Source organism: Erinaceus europaeus, chromosome 17 (assembly GCF_950295315.1).
Source record: "Erinaceus europaeus chromosome 17, mEriEur2.1, whole genome shotgun sequence".
In the NCBI taxonomy this organism is placed as follows: Eukaryota; Metazoa; Chordata; class Mammalia; order Eulipotyphla; family Erinaceidae; genus Erinaceus; species Erinaceus europaeus.
This window is the reverse complement of record NC_080178.1, coordinates 52,548,337-52,564,615: the sequence shown is the minus strand read 5'-3', so window position 1 is coordinate 52,564,615 and position 16,279 is coordinate 52,548,337. Positions and strand designations below refer to the sequence as shown.

Genomic DNA, 16,279 nt, shown 5'->3' with positions numbered 1-16,279 from the left:
TTATTCACTCAAAACAAAAATACAAACAGAAACATAAGAAAAGATGCAGACCGGTGCACTTGTGTGTATGTTAGTGTCCTGGATCCAGAAAGCTCACAAGTGCCCTGTGGAGGGTGATTATAGGGTAGGCTATGGGGGTGGCACCAGTGAGAAGACAGGTATTTTCTGGCCCTACAGAATAAACAGTCTAGTGTGAGGCTGTTTGCACTCAAGATGTGGCTTCCTAAATGATAACCTCTAGCCAGGCCTGAGAACAGTATGGTGATGTGCATGCCTGGGTTCTGGTGCCCTCTGGTGACTGTGGCTGTGTCTCTTCTAGTGGGCTGTTCATCACCATTCATGACAAGGGCCACATTGCCACCATGCTCAACTCCTGGCCTAAGGATGACATTAAGGTAGGTTTCTTCTCTTCTGTGCTGTTGCTTTGTGGTGTACTGGGTCCTCTCAGCCTGGACCAGAAAGAAAGCCACCACAGCACTAAAGGGAAGAGTCAACACACCTGTCCCAGTTATGACAGGCTCACACACCTATCATAGCTACGCAGGGAAAGGCCTGACAGAGGGAGAGTGGGCCAGAGCAAGGCTTCCAGGGATATCAGGGGCTAAGGTCTGAACCCATATCCTGGTGCATCGTAACCTTGGCTTCTCTGAAGGATGATGACAGATGGGTTCCCTCCACTGAGCCTGCAGCAACCAAAAACCCTCAGAGGGGAGTCGAGGGGACAGAGGACCACGCTGGCTCAGATAGGCTGGCATCCAGAGAAGGACCACTGCAGGAGCACTCCCCTGTCTTGCAGGCTGTGGTGGTGAACACATCCTTGGCTTGGGGGACCTGGGCAGCTATGGCTTGGGCATCCCTGTGGGCAAACTGGCACTATACACAGCATGACGGGGGTGTCTACCCACACCAGTGTCTGCCTGTGATGCTGGATATGGGCACCAACAACCAGATAATGCTCCCAATCTGGGTCACAAGGGCAGGGATGCTTCTGCCTCAGGGCACCTCCTCTGCACAGGCCACACAGGAGAAGGATAGAGAGAGACACACAGGCAGAAAGAGAGAGATGCCAGGTCAGGAAACATATGTAGATGCCAGGCCAGGCAACATATGTGTCAAGCAATGAAGTAGTTACAGAAGCCAGAACTCCTTTGTTCTGTCTCCCCAAAAGAATTTTGGTTCATACTACCAGAGGGGGGAAATGTTAAGGGAAGATGACCTGAATTCCACTGCGATCTGAAATGTTTGTCACCAAGAATCTTTATTTCTATACCATCACTGAGAGGGAAGAGAATCTCAAAAAACAGAGGAAGTCAGGTACTGTTTTGCTTCTCTGGGAGAAAAGAGGGAAAAGGAAGGACATTTGGAAAAAGTAATAGGTGTAAATGTGACTTAGAAAGGAAGTGAATAAATAATAGAAATGAATAAAAGTGGGCAAAAAATAAAACTACATACACACGTATATAGACACACACACATACACACACATACACACACACACACACACACACACACACACACACACACAGAGAGAGAGAAATATATACTCAACCCACACCTATGACCTCAGAACTATGGCAATTTCTGCAGTAGATGGATGGAAACACAGAACTCTGGTGGTAGGGACGGTATGGAATTAGACCTCTATTATCCTATAATTTTGTAGCACACTATTAAGTCACTAATAAAACATCAAATTAAAAGGAATCAGGAAAAGAAGCCAGACCAAGTAAGACAAGGGCCTGGCCCAGGTGTGAGCCCCCACACCAAACAGGGATGCTTGGCACTAAGGGAAATTCAGGTGCTGTGGTATCTTTTCTCCTCCTTCACCACCTCCTCCTTCTCATTCCTCTCTCTCTCTCTCTCTCTCTCTCTCTCTCTCTCTCTCTCTCTCTCTCTGTCTTTCTCTCTCCCTCTCTGAAAAACTTGGTCCTGGGCAATGAAATTGTGCATGCCTTAGTCCTGGTTACAAAAAGCTAAAGTCATGGAGAACATGGAGAGAAATGGTGAAAGTAGCATAGTGGTTCCCATTCTAGACTCTTTTCTTCAGTCTTTTTTCCACCAAAGCCATCCTTAAGTCCAAAGATACCTTTCCCAGCCACTAGAATTCAGCTGTTTGTTTGCTTGTCTGTCTGTCTGTTTGATTGTTTTACCAGGGCACCAATCAGCAATGGCTAAGGATTGAACCTGTGACCTTGGAGACTCAGGCATGGGGTGTTTTTGGTATTACTATTAAGCTGTCTCCTTTGCCTCCCCACCCAAAGGTGTCATTTGATTGGATGCTGGGTGTATCCAGAGTTCCATAAGGAAATTCCCTTCCACAACCGGACTCAGGAAGTTTCTCATCTCCTGGCAAATAGAAACCTGGTTCTAGCACTGAGTATCTACGGATCAGTGTTTGTGTTCCATCCTGATTATCTTCTTACGATAAATTCTTAGAAACATAAGGCTGGGAGGGATAGCACAGGGATTCTACACAAATACTTTCCTGCCTGAGGCTCTGAGGTCACAGGTTCAACCCCCAATCACACCATAAACCAGAGCTAAGCAGTGTTGAAGGGGAGGTAGAAAGAGAGAAAAGAAAGAAGGAAGAAAGAGAGAGAGAGAGAGACAGAGAGAGAGAGAGACAGAGAGAGAAAGAAATGAAGGAAGGAAGGAAGAAATAAAAGGAGAAAGGAGAAGAAAGATCCTGCAGGTGTGGAGGGGAGGCAAACGTTAGAAGCTGTACTCCAGTGTCTCTCTTCTGTCTGACTCTCTCTACCTCTGAACCTGTATCTAAAAGAAAAACAGTTGTGGAGAGAGGCAGGCAGTGGTGCCCCTGGTTTAGCACACACTGCAGTGTGCAAGGTTCTGGGTTCAAGCCCCTGGTCCCCACCTGCAGGGGCAAAACATCACAAGTACTGAAGTAAAGCTGCATGTGTGTCTCTGTCTCTTTCCTTCTCTATCTCCCTCTCCCCTTTCAATTTCTCTCTGTCTCTATCCAGCAATAAATAAAAAAATGAAGTTATAAATTACAAAAAGGAAGAAAAACAATTGATTGCTGGAACCAGCAGTTTTGTTGTGCAGGAACCGAGCTCCGAAACCAATGCTGTGTCAAAATTTAAACAAAGAAACAAATAACTGAGCTGGCTTGGAGGTGCAGAGTAGCCCCCTAGGCTGGAAGCTTAGCCCCCAGGCCCCTTCAGCACAGATCATCACCTCCCAACCCCACATCCATCCTTCCCACTGGGCTGCCATCCTGAATAGTCTGTCAGTCTGTCTGTCTGCCCCAGGAGCTGCTGGGTGACCCCCTGTACATAGCCTGTGGCAGGAGCATGTACATGGGGAAGATTAGGATTAAGACCAGATGCTGGATGAGTTCATGGATGCAGTCACCCACAAGTGAGAGACACAAGCCCCTGGGATGGTGTGGGGCAGGAAGGGGCTCTGAGAACAAACTGAGGGGGGGATTGCTCAGGGGGGATGAGGAATGGAGACTGCCTCACCTTTGAACTCAGAGACAATCAGGGCCATCAATGGTGAGTGTGTGTGGGGTTTGGAGGTGAGTGGTTACTGAAACACATGGGGGAGGGAACCCAGCATCTAAAGTCCAAAGAGGGAAACCTCCAGGCCTGAGCTGTTGTGACTGGAGGCAGGCTATAGGATATTATGAGTGGAGGGGAAATGTGTCCTTCCCACAGAAGGTTCTAGCATTTAGGATGCCTCACCCCTATCTGGGGCCAGGTTGAGTAAGTGAGCAGGTCCTGTGGATGCTGGCTGTAAGATTAATGAGGGGACATCTCTGCCCTGGAATGATGGTGCCCTCACTTTGCGGAGAACTGCCCAGAGAAGTCCAGCTAAGGCCAGTGAGTTGCTCGCTCTGTCTTGCCCCAAATCCCATCAACCAGCTACACACACATACTTGGAACCAAAAAGAAAGATCCAGAAAAAGGAGCTGAAAATGTACCTGAAGGGACGAGTATGCTGAAGAGGACACATGAGGCTGAGGCTCAAAGGGGCAGGAGTGTGGTGGATGTGTGGAGAAGAGCCAGAGGGATGTCATCCAGAAATGCCCACAGAGGTTGTCCTCTGGCCTAAATAAGCCAGCGCTGCCCACAGTGCTCTGGCTTCTCTTGGAGCAGAGCCCCCCGACACAGGATGAGGAACTGAATGAACTGCGTGTCTCAGTGGCTCTTCAGGGACTCTTCAAGGAGCTGGGAGTAGCTGAAAGTGCTGGGTTCAAATCCCAGCACCACATGGGAGCATCCCAACACCAGGGGAACTTTATGCCTGGTGGACCAGTGCTGTTTCTTTCTGTTTTATGCCCGACCCCCAACAAAAAATAGGGAGCAACAAGGCACTATGGGGCTTGTCTGGTAGAGTGCATATGTTACAAGGCTAGAGGACCCTGGTTTGAATCCCAAGCCACTATCTGTGAGCACCTGCAGGGGGGACACTTCCTGTGCAGAGGAGCAGTGCTGTGGAAGTGTCTCCCCTTCTCTAGCTCTCTATCCCTTTCGGTATGTCACCCTTTCAACTCATTGCTGGGGCTCAGTGCCTGCACAGCTCCATAGCTCCCAGAAGCCATTTATTTTTCTTTCCTCTAGATAAAGGGTGAGTTACAGAGAGATAGAGAGGAGAGACATAGATAGGAGAAGAGAAATCACAGCGCTGGTCCATTACTTGTGAAGCCACTCCCCCCTCCACTGGTGCCCCCATGTTGTGGCTGAGGTTCAAACCCAGGACCTCTTGCATAGTAGCATATACGCTCACTGACTTCTCCACTCAGATACGGAATCCACTGCCATGTCCAGTTTGAGGGCATCACCAATGCCAATGCCTACCTTCTGCTAAACAAGTACTGAGACAAGTACTGCATGTTAAATGATGACATGCAAGGTAGGTTCTGCCTTGGGACTGAGTATCTAGGACTGATTCCCTCACACAGGACCACCTGCTGCCAGCGTGCTACTGGGGCTCCACTGCCTCATGGCTCAGGTTTCACTGTGACCTGGGAGAGAGTTCTGGGGCTTTGCTAAACCACTGCTCCCTGGTCTAGACCTTGGAGACCATGGCTGCATCCAGGGAGATGAGTATTACATGACTGCATATATCTGTGACTGTGTACAAGGTCATAGGGTCTAGCCTCTGGACACCACATGGGATAACCTACAAAAGGGAAGCTTCATGAGCAATGGAGCAGTGTTATGGTGTCTCTCCTCTTTCTATCTCTCTCACTCTTAATCTCTCTGTCTCTTGATGTCTATCATATATATATATGTATATATATATATATATCATGTAGGTATTGAGCCCTATCAAGAACACTGGTGGCAAAAAATGCAATAAAACATGTAAAGGGCATTCTAAATAAAGCAACCAGCAAGTTCAAACTGGACTAGGACAGAGCACCTTTGTGAACCACAGTTTCAGCCTCTCTCCACAGAAGTAGCTAACAAAGACCTGAGGCAGATACAGTAAATGTTTAAAGTGCTAATATATGGGGATCATATGGTGGCATGGCTAGTAGATCATACAGGTTATCATGCTCAAGGACCCAAGTTCAAGCCCCCAGTCCTCATCTGCTGCAGGAAGCTTCATGAGTACTAAAGCAGTATGGCAGATGTCTCTCTCTCTCTCTCTCTCTCTCTCTCTCTCTTTCTCTCAACCAGATGTCCTTCATGTTTACATTTACAGGGAATGATGAAGTGTGAGTAGTGGGTCCCCTTTCTGGTGGCCTTGAAGACCACAGGGGATGGGAGGGGCTGCTAGCAGACACTGTCAAGCACGTTCTGCATTGGAAGTGCCCAGGAGGGTCCAGACTGTGTCCAGGGGCCCTCAACAGTGGGGACTAGAAAGCTGTCCCCACAGCCAACACATGGGCCTGTGACTGCAGATAGAGGACACCCCACAGGGAAAGGACTCTCTGGGGAACAGTCCTGCTCACTGCCAGCCCAGTGTAAGAGCATGCTGCACCTGCTGCCCCTGCTTTTCCCTCTGGCTCTGGCAGAGCTGCCGTCATGCTGAGTCAGAGCAGGCCAAGTAAAGCAGTCCAGGGGTTGGGGCTGGGAGGTGGGGTGGGTGCCTGGGTCCTGCATCCTTGGGTAGACTCTCTTCAGAATTTAGGAGGAAATACGTGGCTCTGACTCTGGGAACTATTGCTGGTCTGTCTGAGACCAGGAATGTCCCAGAAGACACCAAAAAGGAGGTGGTGATAGGAGAGTCCTTGCTGGAGTCCAGCAACTCCACACTAGGCTGGGGAGAGGGAAGCCCACCTGGTCTTCCCTGGTTTTGCCCTGGTCCCTGTGTCCATGGGGGTAGATGTGAGTGAGGGCACACCCGGTCCCATCACCTTTATGCCTCCCAGTGGCCACTTGTGGCTTCCATTAAGTGACCCAGCTTATTGACACGGAGCTGACAATGGGCCCACAGGGACAGCTGGCCAGTCACTATGGCTAGCATCCGACAAGCCCACCTTCTACAATAAATGGTTCAACTGGAGGCCACATTGGCCCACTATTCAGCCCTCATTCCCTAGTTGGTCTGAAGGGTTTGTCAGGTGACCAAGAATCTGGGGCTTAGCATCCTGAAAAGACATTGCAGTGGTTTTGCAAAAAGGCTTTCACTCCTGAGCCTCTGAGGTACAGGTAGAATCCCAGCAGAACCATAAGTTTGAACTGAGCAGTGCTTTGTTTAAAAAATAAATGGATAAATAATGAAATCCCTCTTGAATATACATATTTGAAATACACACATACAGATATATGAAGTATTGGGGCCTGGGTGGTGGTGTACCTCGTTAAGGGCTTTATTATCATGCGCAAGGACCCAAGTTCAAGTCCTCAGTCTGTTGCTACCTGCAAGGGGAAAGCTTCGTAGGTGGTGAAGCAGTGCTGTAGGTTCTCTCTACCTCCCCCCTCTCAGTTTCTCTCTGCTCTACCAGATAAAATAAATAAAGTAAATAAAAAATAAATGTTAGCAAGAAAGATAGACTACATATATATGAAATAAATATACATATTTGAAAGAAACGTGGTTAAGGTGGGAGGCTTTGAAGGAGACAGGCACAATAGCTCATTCAGATAGTGCACTCCTTTCTCCTGTGCATAACCCAGGTTTGAGCCCAGCCCACACACACTGGAGGTGCTATGGTCTCTCTCTCTCTCTCTCTCTCTCTCTCTCTCTCTCTCTCTCTCTCTTTGTCACCAGGGTTATCACTGGGGTTCAGTGTCTGCCTGACTCCACTACTCCCAATGACCATTTTTTTCCTTGAGATGGAGAATGAAAGACTTCAAGGGAAGGAGAGATACCACTGTACTGTTCCACCACTTGAGAAGCCCCCACCCCTCTGCAGAAGCTCCCTTAGGGTGGCTGGGGGACTTGAACCCAGGACCTTATATATGGTAATGTGTACACTCTACAGGGTGAGCCAACTTCTGATCCCCCCCTTTCTACATCCTTAATATGTCACCCAAGAGCCACCCCCAACCCCCATGAAAGTCAATGTTGGAGAAAAAAACAAACCTTCTGTTGTAGAGCTCAAGACTTGTTGTTCAGCCTTTGAGGTTCTGGGCTGAACTGTGTGTTGTGGGGGGAGTAACTTTTTCCTCCAAAGGGAGCCTCCAATGGCACCCCAGGGAGAACACCCAAGGCCAGCAAGGCAGCCAAGGTGTTGGGGGGCTCAGGAAGCCACATACACTGCTGGGGTAGAGAGTACCAATGTTCAAAGGTCAAGGTGCTGCTCAGAGTTCTAGGAAAAGTATATTTCGTGACCTGGGGGAGCAAACTGGGTGCAGTAGAGCAGGAAGCAAGGTGGCAGTGGATACTATCAGGGTTATTCAGATTCCAGCCACCAGAGAGAACATTCCACTCTCAGGACCAAGGCCCAGCCTTGAGGCTGTTCTGCTGATAGTCTTTGAGCCATCTGCTGGTCAGAGCACAATCCCTCCTCCGAGAGGCAGAAGGCTGCGCTGAAATAGGTTCCCAGGCTGAGGAAACCCTGGAATTCTAGGGAAGATTTACAGGGGCTCAAAAATCATCAGGTTGGCAGAAACACATCTTTATACTCCAAGAAATTAATATTAAAGACGGTTGGCAGGAAATACCTATTCAAAAAGGGGACCAGAGACTTCTTTGCTGGATTTCGAGGGCCTCTCGTCATTCAGGGAAAGATATCTATCTTTTGTGTCATAAGATCTGTGAGTTCAGATTTGTGACTCCCTGACTTGGCCTTGGAAGTTTCTTTGAGTTGAATATGATTTCATGAGCCCAAGAGACCTCCTACTACTAGGCCCCCAGACAATATACATGCTATGCAAACCAAGCTGTAAATTCATGTTAAAATCTATTCTCCTCTGTCTGCAGTAGTGTTAGGCCCTGCTGATCCACTGGGCATAAAATGTAGGCCAAATACTGTGCTTGAGTCCCCACACAGCAAATCAATATAAAGGGCTGGTGTGTGTGTTTGGGGGGTAGGATGCTGGGAGAAAGAAAATCAGTATCCCTTGACCCTGATTTCCTACCTCTCCCCAAAGAGCCTCTCTTCCCTTCTGGTTCCCATTCATTGGCTTTAACATCCACAAGATTATCATTATTTGATCTGGTCCATTCCTGTGTTTGCTTCTGAGTGGGAGGGCTACACAGCAGCTTCTGTCTTTACATAACAGACTGCTACTTAGGTCTTCCTCGGTCTCTCTGGGAGCCAGCTGGACACATGGGGCACCCCCTACCCCCACCAAGTAGCTGAGCCCACTCTGCTCTGTCACAGACACAGCCTCCCTGGCAGTGGCTGGGATCCTTGTGGCTCTGTGGGTCACCAGAAGCCGGCTCTCTAGCCATGTGTTCATCTTCCAAAGAGCTGGGGAGGTAGGTACTGCCAGGAAATGGAGAAGCCTAGAGGCAACCTGGCACGATGCCTCATCTGGACACTGCACTCCTTTGCCATGTGCACGGGCACTGCATTGGAGGAACATCCAGACCTGTGGGCTTTTTGCATCCTCCCTCATTTGAGGATCCCTGCGTCCCCCAGGTGTGGAGGGAGGAGGGCTAGCTGCTACCTCCCTGGGTCTGAGCCTGTCCTGTGTGGCACCCCCAGGCTGCCTTGGGCATCACTCACCTCCTGGTCATGGCCCTGGAGCAGGAAGGCATCCCTGCTGCTGAGGCCACCAAGATCTGGATGGTGGACTCCAGGGGACTCATTGTCAAGGTGGGTTGGCCTGGGGGCAAGACATGGGGTATCTTACAGTAGCTGGAGATGGGGTGCTCACCTGTGAGGAGGCAAGTCTGGCAGGCAGGTGAGAGAGGAGGAGGATGAGGGCAGGACCTGCTCTTTATTTGGATTGATGGCTTGATTGATTTTGCCACCAGGGTTACCATTGGGCCTCAGTTCCTACACTGCTTCATTAGTTCTGGCTGCTTTTTTATGTAGAGAGGAAGAGATAGAGAGAAATAGAAAGGGGAAAAAGGAGAGAGAAACAGAGAGAAATGTAATTACCCTGCAGCACAGAGTGACCCCACTCAGATGTCACTTAGAGCCTGAACTCAAGCCCCAGATTCCACTAGCTTAGAAAACTGGGGAGAGGGACCCACGAAACTGTTCAAAGGTCAGAGCTGAAAATGTAAAAACCGGGGCTAGGAGGTGGCACATCTGGTAGAGTGTTGGGACTATGTGTAAACCTGATAGAGCTTAGGGAGAACCACCCCTGTCCTTGGATGGAGGTCTGAGAAGATAACCTCTTGGTAAGTCTCTCTCAACCGAGATGAGCAAAAGGGGGGAAACTCAGACTTAGTTCTTTCCTTCTTGACTCTCAGGCCCACAGAAACCCCAATACTACCCTCTATTAACTGCAGGCCACATGGCTGCAGATTCACTTATTCAATGTTACCTTCTGATCACAGAAGAACACACTTCATCACACACCTCAGACCCCAGACGAGAAATTCCAAACTATATGGCTTTTTGATATCCATCTTCTCTCTGTCTCACCCTTCTGGTTTAACCCCTATGCTTCTCTCAAATACCCTTAGATTATTAAGTTGCTGCATCATGGAGAATAACTGTCTTGTATCTCATCAATTCCTGTGATACCAGCCCCCTACCATAGGGCCAAGCCGGCCTTTAAGAAACCTGTAATTTCTGACATATTTCAATAATTCCCTTTGTTTGGTTTTCTATTAAACTCATGTCCACCTTGCTAATAAACGAGTTCTGAGCACGCTAGAGAGCTCCCTGGTGTCTTTTACTTCATGTCACCCCTGTCGTGAGCGAGAAAGAACTGGTCCGTTACCTTTCCCCCCGCCAGAGACGCGACAGTAGAGCACCCCGCCAGAGACGCGACAGTAGAGCACACACGTTCCCACTTGTGAGAACCTGGGTTCAAGTGCCTGGTCCTGACCTGCAAATGAAAAATTTCCCGAATAGCAGAACAGGCTTAAGATTTCTCTCCTTATTCCCTTTCTGTCACTCTCTGTCTCTATAAAAGAAGGGGAGAAAAAAGAAAAGAAAAGAAAAGGAGAAGAGGGGAGAAGGAAAGAAAGGAAAAAGGAAATAGAGACCACCAAGAGTAATGGAGTTATGTAAGTACTGAGCCTGGGCAATAACAATGCTGGGAATAATAATAATAATAATAATAATAATAATAATAATAATAACATTAAAGTATAAGAACCATGGACACCTGCATCCAAGAGCCATATATTTCAGTGGGCGGGGTGTGTGCCTTGCCATGCACTTGAATCACATTCAAACCCTAGCACCACATGGGAGGGTGTCGCTGTACTGAGAGCTTTGGTGCTGTGATGGCTACCCTTCCGTGTGTGTGTGTGTGTGTGTGTGTGTGTGTGTGAATTTCTCTCTCTCTCTTTCTCTATTTCTCTCTCTCAGAAAGAAGTACAGAGTACTCTCTGTGGCTCAAATGCAGCAACTCTCCCCAGGTTCCTCACAGCTACACCCTTTCTTTCTGTCTTTGCAGGGGAGGAGCCATCTGAGCCCTGAAAAAGAGACTTTTTCTCAGGACTGTGCTGAGATGGGCTCCTTGGAGGAGGTGGTGCAGCAGGTGAAGCCCACAACCATCATAGGTAGGAGGGTCGGCCAGGCTCGGAGGTATTGAGACTCCATGCTGGCAAAGCTCTCTCTGCTCAGGCCACAGCTTTTGTTGAGCAGCTACAGGGTAAAAGTCTTGGGACTATGGGGACAGCAGGAGCCCTCCTGGCAGAGTACACATGTGACCAGACTTGAAGGCCTGAGTTCAAGTCCCATGTCACCAAAGGGAGCTGCTACAGGAGGGGAGCTTCTCAAAGGTGGAGCTATTCTGCAGTGCCCCCCTTCCCTCTGTGTTTCTCTTTGGAGGAAATAGGGGAAAGGGGGCCACTGGGAGCGGTGGAGCTGTGCAGACATAGAGTCCCAACAAGAACCCTGATGGCAAAAAATAAAATAAAATAAAATGAAATATTATAGTATTACAGGATTGGACTGAGAAGAGAGAGTTTGAGTCACCTGACTCTGGGTTCAAGCCCTGGTATCCTGCCACCAGGAGAGCTCCATGGATAATAGGGTGATGCCATGGTGTCTTTCTCTCTCTGTCTTTATCACCTCTCTCTCAGATATTACATGGAGGGGATTGACTGGGGTGTAGGTGGTATCACATGTGACAGTGTTCCCCACCCTGTTCCAACGCCAGAGCACTGAGGCTTCCAGCAGGGCTCAGATACCTTCCATGCCTGAGGCTCTGAGGTCCCAGGGTCAACCCTGGTGTCACCAGAAGCCGTAGTAGTAGCAGTAGCAGTAGCATTAGCAATAGCAGTAGCAATAGTAGTAATTAACACATTTAGCTATACTGGCCAAGATCAAATAATCTAGCTGTGACTCCTCTCTCGTGTGCCGGCTCCCAGGTGTGGCAGTCATGGCTGGTGCCTTCACAGAGCAACTCCTCAGGGACACGGCCTCCTTCCACGAGCGTCGCATCATCTTCGCCCTGAGCAACCCCACCAGCAGGGCCGAGTGCACAGCTGAGCAGTGCTACCATGCCACCCAGGTCAGCAGGCCCTTACCAGGCGGGCAGACGAGCTCTCCAGGGGAAGATGACGATGGGGCCTGGGAGCCTGGAGGAGGCATGGACATGGCCCAAGAGCAGTGGGGCTGGCAGGCAAGTGGGTGGGTGTCCAATTGGACAGGTGAATGGGCAGGCAGGTGGGCAGCTGGAGGGCAGGTAGGCGGGCAGGCTGAGATAGGCAGGTTCTAGGACCTAGCAGGGGGCTCCCAGCTCTGTCCCCCTACCCCCACCCCAGGGCTGGGGCATCTTTTCCAGCAGCAGCCCCTTTGAGTGCATGACCCTGGAAGATGGCCACACCTTGATTCCTGGGCAGGGCAACAACGCTTACATGTTCCCAGGGTTGGCATTGGGTGTCATCGCAGGTGACGTGTGGAACATCCCTGATGAGCTCTTCCTCCTCACTGCAGAGGTAGGCCACCTGCTGAGGAAGCCCCCAGAAACTTTCCAGAAGCAAAGGTAGGGTGCATGTCTGAGTATCTGTCCCAACTCAGAAAAAGGGGGTGGATACCCCTCCAGGTAACGTGTGGACATGAAGGTCCTTTCTGTTCTTGTCACCAGCTTCAGAACATTGGGCTAACTTTTTCAGATAAAGGAGGGAGAGGGGAGAGGCCCCATAGCCCCAAAGCTTCCCCCTTCCCCCGTGCTGTGGGAGCTGGGCCTGGACTGGGTTTCACATCTGGGAAAGCCCCTATGTTCCCAGGTGAGCTAACTCCCGGCCCTGATATAGTCACTGTAGTTTGTGTGTTGGTTTGAATTGATTTGCTCATTATGGAACACTGCTCAGCTTTGGTTGATGGTGGTGGGCAGGGATGGAACCTGGGATCTCAGAGCCTCAGGCAGGAAAGTCTTTTGAAGCACTATGCTTGCTGTCTCCTTGGCCCCAGAAGATTTTTTTCCCACTTTTTAAAATTTGTGATTAATAGTAAATTATAAGATTTTACAGTGTATAGTTTCACACCACACTCATCACTAAAGTTCTGTATCCCCACCCTTTCACCTCCCAAAGATAACCACCATAGTTCTCACAAGTCTTACAAAATCTGCTGCTTCAGGTGCTGCTTCTCCTCCTACTACTATTCCTCCTCCTCTTTCTTATCCTCCTCCTCTTTTCAAGTTCATCTGTACCCACTCTCTAGATTTCACTTATGAGGGAAACCATCTGATAGATATCTTCTATCTTATTTATTTCACTAAGCATAATCACCTCTAATTCCATCCATGTTGTCCCAAAGGTCATAATGTCAAGTTTTTTTTGGTCATAGAGTAGTATTCCATGGAATATATATCTTGGAACTTGCTCAGTCCACCATTTCTTGATGGGCATTTAGTCTGCTTCCACTCTTAGAAGACTCTGCACTGGACGTGCTTCATGGATTTTTTTTCTGGGAAACTCTGGGCATTCATAAGACCAGCTATATTTGACTAAATATTTATTTTGATGGTGGGGGAGAGGAAGAGAGGGGGAGAGAGACTGCTCAGCTCTGGCACATGCAAGGCGCACCCTCAGGCTTGGGGGGCCTGTACTCAACTGCTGGAGTGTCTCCCTGTTGTAGTGAGTGATGCTGAGTGTTTCTGAGAGTTTATTCAGTGCCAACCTCCCCCAAACACTCCCCCCCAGAAGCCAAGGCTCAGACTTTGCCTTTGTTCTGGAAATGGCCAAACTCAGCTTATTTCTCTCTTCCCACTCCCTCCTCCCCTCCCCAACCTCACCGACCCCCCCAAGAAATTTCCCAGGAGGTGTCTGAGCAGCACCTGTTGCAGGGGAGATTATATCCGCCCCTCAGCTCCATCAGAGATGTGTCTCTTCTTCTTCTTCTAGCGTTTGCCCTTCTTCTGTAATGAGTCAACGTCAGGTTGAGCCTGATGTAGAGTTGGAGACCTCCTATGAATCTGTAGAGGTGGCAGTCATTGACTATGTGGGTCATAGTCTGTCTGTAGCCGCAGGGGCAGTTCGGGTCGTCTCTGGCTCCCCAGCAATGGAACATAGCGGCGCACTGGCCATGGCCTGTTCGATAGCAATTGAGGAGGGCCCAATCATAACATGCTAGGTCAAAGCCGGGTTGACACTTGCAGGGGTCTGTGATGAGGTGTGTGTTCTTTACCTCAGCTGACTGAAAACTCTGTTTCCAAGAGTCTGGAACAGAGAACTTCAGTGTAGGCGTAGGGGACCAGATTGGGTGATGAGACGTCAAGCGTTGGACAGGGTGGGCGAAGATATCCCCGTATATTGGCAGGTCTGGTCGAGCGTAGACGTGGGAAATGAACTTAGATGATGGCGCATCCCGACGAATATCTGGCGGGCCGATGTTGCTAAGAACTGGCAGCCATGGAACCAGGGTGGAACGGATGGTTCCAGAAATTATCCTCATGGAGGAATATAATTTGGAATCGACCAAATAGACATGGGGGCTACGGAACCATACTGGGGCACAGTATTCTGCAGTGGAATAGCATAATGCCAGAGATGATGATTGTAGTGTGGTAGCGCTCACGCCCCATGAGGAGCTGGCCAGTCTTGCAATGATGTTATTCCTCGCGCCCACCTTTGCTGTAGTTTTTATGAGATGTTTGTGAAATGACAGAGTGCGATCGAGAGTAACGCCAAGATAGACTGGCTGGGCTTCATGCCTGATTCTCGTATCGCCTAGCTGCACATTAAACTCACTTGAAGCCGAGGCATGGTGTAGATGGAAAACAGATGATACCGTTTTTGCAGTGCTAGGGATTAGTCGCAATTTTTTACAGTAATCAGATATCAGAGACATGTCTTTCGTGAGTGTTTCCTCGAGGATGTCGAACTTGGATGCCTGAGTTGCACAGCAGATGTCATCGGCGTAGATAAACTTCCTTGAAGAAGTTTCTGGGAGGTCATTGATGTAAATTTTAAATAGCGTAGGAGCCAGAACAGAGCCCTGGGGGAGGCCACTTGAGACAAGCCTCCATCTGCTAGACTTGTCACCCAGATGCACCTGGAATCTTCTGTTTTGGAGAAGAAACGATATAGTGTTGGCAACCCATGGAGGCAGGCATCTTGAGATCTTGACTAGGAGACCACGGTGCCAGACTGTGTCATAGGCTGCTGTGAGATCAATAAAGACAGCACCCGTCTTTAAATTCTTCTGGAATACATTTTCAATGTAAGTTGAGAGGGCCAGGGCTTGTTCGCAGGTAGATCTTTCTGGGCGGAAACCAGCTTAGGCAGGTGATAGGAATTTCTCTGTAAGGTGAGAAATACGTGACAGAAGCAGCCTCTCAAGGAGTTTGTAACACACAGAGAGGAGAGAAATTGGTCTATAGCTGGCGGCCAGTTTTGGGTCTTTCTTTGGTTTCAAAACCGCTATTACCTTCGCACGACGCCAAACTTTGGTCATAGACTCAGATTCCAAGATGTGGGAGAGGAATGAAGTGAGCCACTTCTTTGCAGCAGGGCCCAGGTTAAGAATGATTTCTGGGGTTATGTTATCATAGCCAGCAGCTGTTCCCGGTTTAACCCTCTTCAAAGCGTCTTCCAGTTCAGACAGTGTAAACGGAGAGAGTTTTGGAGATGGACAAGATAACCGGAAGTGGGATGACCACTCCTGGGAAATTTCTCTTTTCCAGACTGGGTTGATCTTAGCACGTCCAACTTGAGTTAGGTGACTGGCCACTGAGTTTGGAGATACGGGAGTCTGGGAGACTGGAGGGGGTTAGCTACTGGCACCCAGACTCTGAAGAAGCTTCCAGGCCTTCCTACTTGAGTGGGTGAAGTTCAGACTTTCCGTGAGTTGTTGCCCCTCAGCTATATCTGCCCCTCAGCTCCATCAGAGATGTGTCTCTGAGAATCGCCATCAAGGTGAGGACCTCTGCCCTGTGACACTGGCAGAGAGGCAAGTGGCCTTCTCTGGCTTGAGGGAGGAGGGGAGAATGGTGCAGAGGATGCTGGGAATGTGCTGCCTGGGCTAAACCCTCCTTGCTTCCTGTCAACCATGCTCTCACCCAGGGCTCCCACTTATGTTTGTGCACACACAGGTATGTGAGGACATGGCTGCACATGTGTACACATGTGCATCTTATGCATGCACATATGTGTGAATGCACACGTGTATACACAGAAGACTGTATGGAACCAGAAATGGAACCTGAGAGCCCAAGCCATAAACATAAATCAGAGGTGCCAGGTGGTGGCTCACCTCGCAGAGAGCACAAGTTACCCAGGTTCAAGCCACAGATCCCCATCTCCAGGGGGAGCTTCATAAGCAGTGTAGCAGTACTGC

At 49.3% G+C, this 16,279-nt stretch overlaps 2 pseudogenes; one reads left to right on the top strand and one right to left on the bottom strand.

Annotated features, from left to right (window-relative positions):
- Window positions 1–16,279, bottom strand: part of LOC132533791 (polycomb protein EED-like) — a 213,781-nt pseudogene that overhangs the window by 134,608 nt on the left and 62,894 nt on the right.
- The window catches only part of LOC132533979 (NADP-dependent malic enzyme, mitochondrial-like), a 37,366-nt pseudogene that overhangs the window by 19,825 nt on the left and 1,262 nt on the right, over window positions 1–16,279 (top strand).